Genomic DNA, 6,383 nt, shown 5'->3' on the forward strand with positions numbered 1-6,383 from the left:
ATTAATAAATAACATAATAAAAGACCACCACTTTTATAGAGACATAACGCCACTGTGTGGCGCCGCCATCAGACTCCTTAGACTCGGTACTTTGTCGTCGCCGTCGACTTCGCACCTTCGCCCCATATAGTAGTGGCGCGGCGCGACGGGCCTAATGTGTAAGTGAAAAAAAAAAAAAAAAATTAGATTAATTGTTATTTTACAATATCTTCTAATATGAATAAGAGTACTTTGTATTGGTACGTTTTGTTTTTTGTTATTTTTTTTTTAAACAACGGAACTGAACCTATGGCCTATACACATGTGTTTTTAATGTTCTCTGATTTTAATTTTGTTTAAAATATAATTTAAAGGTAATCTAAACTTAGAAATGTTATATTAACATATCTTCCACATACCAGCAAGCAATCCAAATAAAAAATCCTTAAGAACTTCACATTTTATTGTAATCAACACTAATCGGAATTTACAACAAGAAAATGGAGAATTTGGCATCCATTGAACACTCTATTTCTGCATTAACTGAGCACTTTAATGCACGAATGGCTGAGTTTCAGCGCGTCATTCAGACATCCATCCCAGCAACCAGTCCAAATTCCAATGTTGCAGCACAGTTTGGTGCATTTAGAGTATTTGTCTTGACATCACTTGAAAGCCTTCAATTACAAGTCCAGGTGCTCTCTAAGCAGTGTGATAATATGGAGACACGAACCAGGAGGAAAATGCTGCTGCTGCATGGTGTACCTGAAGTGCAAAAGGAGAGTTTGCCCGCAACAGTTGCGGAGGCATTGTCCAGCAATCTTAGCATGCCAGAACTGACCGAAGCCAAACTCAGTTATTGCAAGCGTTTGGGCCAATTAAAGGATGGCAAGGCTCGTGTTGTATTGATCAAGTTTTGTGACTTGTCTATCCGTAACCAAGTTTGGTTTTCAAAAAAAACAGCTTAAAGGCACTGGGGTCACTTTATCCGAGTTTTTGACGAAGGAACGACATGACGCCTTTCAGGCAGCGAGGCAAAAGTTTGGAGTTTCTCGATGCTGGACGCGGGATGGGTCCATAATTGTTCTTGGCGCTGATGGTAAGCGCCATCGAGTTTTTTCAGTTGCAGAGGTGAAATTGATTGGAGTAAAGTCCGGTGATATCCCAATGGCAACCACGTCTGCCGCTTCGGATCAAGCTAGTGCTATAGCGAGTGCAAGTGTTGTGCCAGTGCATTCTTATGCTGCAGTTCCCTCGTCTAAAACAGTCAAGCCTCAGGTCGAAAAGCCTAGGCGAGCTGTTAGAAGGTAATGCCTGCCTTTTATGAGATTTCCAGAGTCTTCAATTGGTTTCAAACATTGTATTGTTCACTATTGCTTCCCTTTGCAGAAAGTCTGCTTTGCTGATTTTGCACTGGTGTAGGTACTTAAATAATTATAGTCTCGTTTAGTTAAAACTTGACATAACCTCTTTTTCGACTATTGTACCCTCAATAAATTTTATTTCAATTTTCATTTTGTATTCACAAGTCACAACAATGTTCAATGTCAATCTTGTCTTTTTGTCAATTTCCAACCACAGACAAGGACGAGCTAAACGTTTTGATTTTGCAATCCAGTTTGCGTTTAAAGCAAAGAGTATATAAACATTACCGCAGAGCATTAAGTTGTGGTTTGTTCGATCGCGTACCATTACTAACCGCTCATATTAATTTAAATATTGATTGTGTAGCTATTAGTTTTTTTTTATTTTTAAGATTTTGGTTTTTCTTTTTTTTTGATTTACTTGTTTAGTTTAATTTTTTTATTTTTTGATTTACAAATAATTTTTTGGGCTTTTTTCTCTTTTATTTTATTCTATTTTTTTTTTTATTTTATTTAATTTGTTTTTGTTTATTTTTTTTCTGTATGAGTATTTTGATATTTTTTTAATTAGATGCGTATGTGGCTGTATTTATATGCAAATATGTATAAGAACCGCCGATTAGAACATACATTTATTAGTGTTTGATAATTTAATGTGATTTAAGCGATTTCCTATTAGACTTGCTGGTGAATGGAAGAGTACTTATTTGTTTTTTTTTCCTTTTTTTCGCTTGTAAACTTCATATATTTTTTTATTTTTTTTCGTGTATATATATATATTTATTGTAAAATTGTATTTTATTTTATATATACGTATTCTTTTTTTTTTATTATATTTATTATTATATTAAGCATAATTATTATAAGTATGACTTCTTCTAACAATAACTCAGATAGTGAGGGTGTTTATTGTACAGGCTCCTCTTTATCCAGCGACAGCTTCCATAGCACAGATGTTCCACTTGGCTCTGTTTTAGACAATACGTTCACACCATTCCCTAAAAATTTTAATGTAGTTCATATCAATGCGCAGAGCATTCCCTCGCACTATTCAGATTTTTTATCTACGTTTGATAACAAAGCAATTCATGCTATCTTGGTGTCGGAGTCGTTTTTGAAACCTTGCCTTCCATCAACTTCCTATTCTTTGCCTGGCTACCATCTCATTAGAAATGATCGAACAGGCAAGGGAGGGGGTGGTGTCGCCATTTACCTACGTTGTCACATTCCTTTTCGTATTTTAAATAAGTCCCCATCTTTATACTCTGAATCATCTGAACACATACTAATTGAGGTTCAAAGTGGTCAAAAAAAACTTCTACTTGGGGTTTTTTATAGTCCCTCGCTTCATATTGATTATTTTGATACTTTAGAGACTATACTTGAAGAGTATTTAACAACAGTGGACCACTCTATCATTATGGGTGACTTTAATACGTGCCTTATTAAAAATGACTATCGTTCAAAACGTCTATTGTCTATTATTAACAGCTCTAATCTTGAAATATTACCTACGCATGCTACTCATTTTTTCCCCAACTGTTTTCCTTCCCAATTAGATCTCATGATTGTTTCTTCTCCAAATCTTGTAGACGCACATGGACAACTGCCGGCGGAGGCTTTTTCTTATCATGATTTGGTCTATGTTTCCTTTAGAATTCGTCCTCCTAAGGCAAAACCGACTATTGTTATGCGTCGTAGTTTTCGTAATTTTAATAATGATAAATTTATGGAAGATCTTAATAATATTGACTGGGATATTGTTTTTGACACGCCTTCTGTAGATGATAAGCTTAATATATTTAATTCACTTTTGACCCAACTTTTTGATATACACGCTCCGCTCCGGCCAATCAAAATTAAGCATCTTCCTGCACCATGGCTCACTAATGACATCAAGCTGCTTATGTCCAAACGCAATAAAGCAAAAAGTAAATATAAGTTAAATCCGACAGATGCCAACCTGACAAAATATAAAAAGCTACGGAATCGGTGTAGCAGAATTTGTCGAGATGCTCAGCGTGAATATATTCACTCATCAGTGGATCAAAAAAATGCCGACAAAGCTTGGAAATTTCTGGCTTCACTGGGAATCGGTCGTCAGCGTCAGCAAGATTCGCAAAGCATTGACTTGGAGAGCCTTAACAAACACTTTATAGCCAAATGTTCATTCAATGCGCTAATTAAACAAGGGACGCTTAATTATCTTTACTCATTGCCTACACACGAAAGACCTGAATTCCAGTTCAGTGATACAACCGTCGAGGAAGTTAAGAAGCATATTTTTGCTATTAAATCTGATGCGACTGGGGTTGATGGGATAAGTAGGAGAATGATAATTGCAGCGCTTGACGGTGTTTTGCCAGTATTGTCTCACATACTGAACTCATCACTTACTTCAGCTGCATTTCCCACCGTGTGGTGTAAAGCATATGTAGTTCCTATTCCTAAAGTTCGTAACCCTGTAAATCCTTCAAACTTTCGGCCTATCTCCATTCTTCCGTTTCTGTCTAAAGTTCTCGAACGTATTGTCCATCAGCAACTTAGCCTCTATCTTACCAGATATGATATTTTAAGCCCCCTCCAGTCCGGTTTTCGTCGTGGTCATAGCACAACAACAGCCTTGATCAAGGTCTGCGATGATATTCGTTTCGCTGTCGACAATAAACTCCTTACCGTATTAGTTCTCTTAGATTTCAGTAATGCGTTTAACAACGTAGACTTTGATCTACTTTTGGCTGTTCTAAAGACAGTCAGCATTTCACCTCACGTTGTCAACTGGTTCCGGTCTTACTTATGTAATCGTCAGCAATGTATTCGTTCGGACAGTAAACTATCTTCCTTTCTTCCACTTCTTTCCGGAGTACCTCAGGGTGGTGTTCTCTCTCCGCTTCTATTTTCAATTTTTATAAACTCAGTGTCATCTGTTTTATCTTCGTCCTATCATTTTTACGCTGATGATTTGCAGTTTTATGCATCGGCGGCTATTGATAATCTTGCCGTTGCCATTGATAATATTAATACTGATTTAAATAAAATTGCGGCTTGGTGTCGGTCATTTGGTCTCCAAGTAAATCCAGGTAAATCTCAAGTAACTATAATAGGCAGCTCTTATTTCCTTTCCTCTCTATCATATAACAGGTTACCACCTGTTCTATTTGAAGGTACTGTTATACCTTGGAATAGTGCAGTCAGAGACCTTGGGCTAATTTTGGACAATACAATGTCTTGGGTACCTCAAGTTTCTGAAATGAGTCGCAAAATTTTTGCCGCTGTTGGATACTTGAGACGGTGGAAGAAGTTTCTACCGTTAAAAACTAAAATTCTCTTAGCTAATTCTCTTCTATTACCTATTTTAGACTATGCTGATATTTGCTACTTGGATTTATCAGAGACCATGCTCGATAAACTGGAGAGGCTGCAGAACGTATGTATACGGTTTATCTTTGGTATACGTAAGTTTGATCATGTGTCCGAGTATCGTTCTCGGTTAAACTGGCTACCAATTCGATCACGTAGGAACTTGCACGCTCTTTGTCTTTTATATTCTATTTTATTTTATCCTCAGACGCCACCATATTTAAAAGAGCGATTCAACTTTCTTGGTAGCAATGTTCAGTGCTATTTGAGGGCTAAGGATGACAACAGGTTGCACGTTCCTGCCAGTCACTCGCATGCGTATGGAAATTCTTTTACAGTCAAGGTGGTTATACTCTGGAATGGATTGCCAAGAGACATAAGACAGTCTAAATCATTAAGCATCTTCAAAAGTCGTTTAAAAGAATATTATTTATCTACGGAGTCATAAACTAATATATTTGCTCTGTATGTATTTGTGTATATTTATATATATTTGTATATATGTTTATATGTGTATGTATTTATTTCTGTATTATTTGTATTTGTATTAGCTGTTTATGTATTATTGTTATATATAGTAGATGTAGTTTATGTTATATATTTTTAAAATTGCACTATCCCGTTTCCATACTCCTGTTCTTCTTTCATTAAGGGTTGTCTGGAGGAGATCGCTTAAAGCGATAAGACCGCCTTTGCGCATTGTTATTCTTCTTGTATTTATGTTTTCAATTTATATTATAAATTGTGTGCAATAAAGAATTTATCTATCTATCTATCTATGGTACCGGCCTGTGGCCGGGCACCCGTCTTATTCATGTTCTAACCTAACCTAACCTATACAAACCTTTTAAAACTAGTTTGGATTCCTTTAGACCTAAGCCCACCGGCAACTACGACTAACTAAACACTGATCTAGCTATCTGGCTTTCATCAGTGCATCAACAGCAGCATAACTAGTATTAAAATCGTAATGAGTTTTTATTAATGCATATATTCATATTAAAACTTGAATCTAAAGTCTAAAGGAATCAAAACTAGATTTAGGTTAGGTTAGGTTAGAACATGTATATGAGGGGTGGCCGGCCGCAGGCCGGGCACTTGGGTTCAGTTCAGTCAAAAATTATATATTATTTACTATTATTTATATTTGAATGAGAATGAAAAATAGCAATTATTTTGAATAGTTTTCAGAATGAGACAGACGGGTGTGGTAGGGTAAAATCTCCAATTTAAAGTTCCCTTATTGCGTATATGTTATGTGTGTTTGCATAGTACTTTACTATAATGGTAAGCGGTTCGTGTAACGATCTTGCGCGTCTATATTTACAAGTGTGTGGGCAGTTCGTGTATTGATTATTCGATGACGAGAACTCGTAAGAGTCCCGTATCGTTATTTTTCGTCACTACCTACCCGTACCTCCCCCCCCGTGCAGGGAGTGGGTAATTTGCGCGCCTGCTGCCTTCCTTGGAAGCGGTAGCAGTTTCTCAGGCTCCCTCACCGGAATCGAACCCTGATTCCCCGTTACCCGCGACAAACAATGGTAGTCGCAGAAACTCATTCCGATTACGAGACCTCGTAAGAGTCCCGTATCGTTATTTTTCGTCACTACCTACCCGTACCTCCCCCCCGTGCAGGGAGTGGGTAATTTGCGCGCCTGCTGCCTTCCTTGGAAGCGGCAG

The 6,383-nt window shown here is 37.2% G+C and overlaps 1 pseudogene; it reads left to right on the forward strand.

The window, feature by feature from the left end:
* Positions 1-479: 479 nt before the first annotated feature.
* On the forward strand, positions 480-1,290 carry LOC120628724 (annotated as a pseudogene).
* The last annotated feature ends 5,093 nt before the right edge of the window (positions 1,291-6,383 follow it).

The sequence above is a fragment of the Pararge aegeria genome, chromosome 13 (assembly GCF_905163445.1).
Source record: "Pararge aegeria chromosome 13, ilParAegt1.1, whole genome shotgun sequence".
NCBI classification, from domain to species: Eukaryota; Metazoa; Arthropoda; class Insecta; order Lepidoptera; family Nymphalidae; genus Pararge; species Pararge aegeria.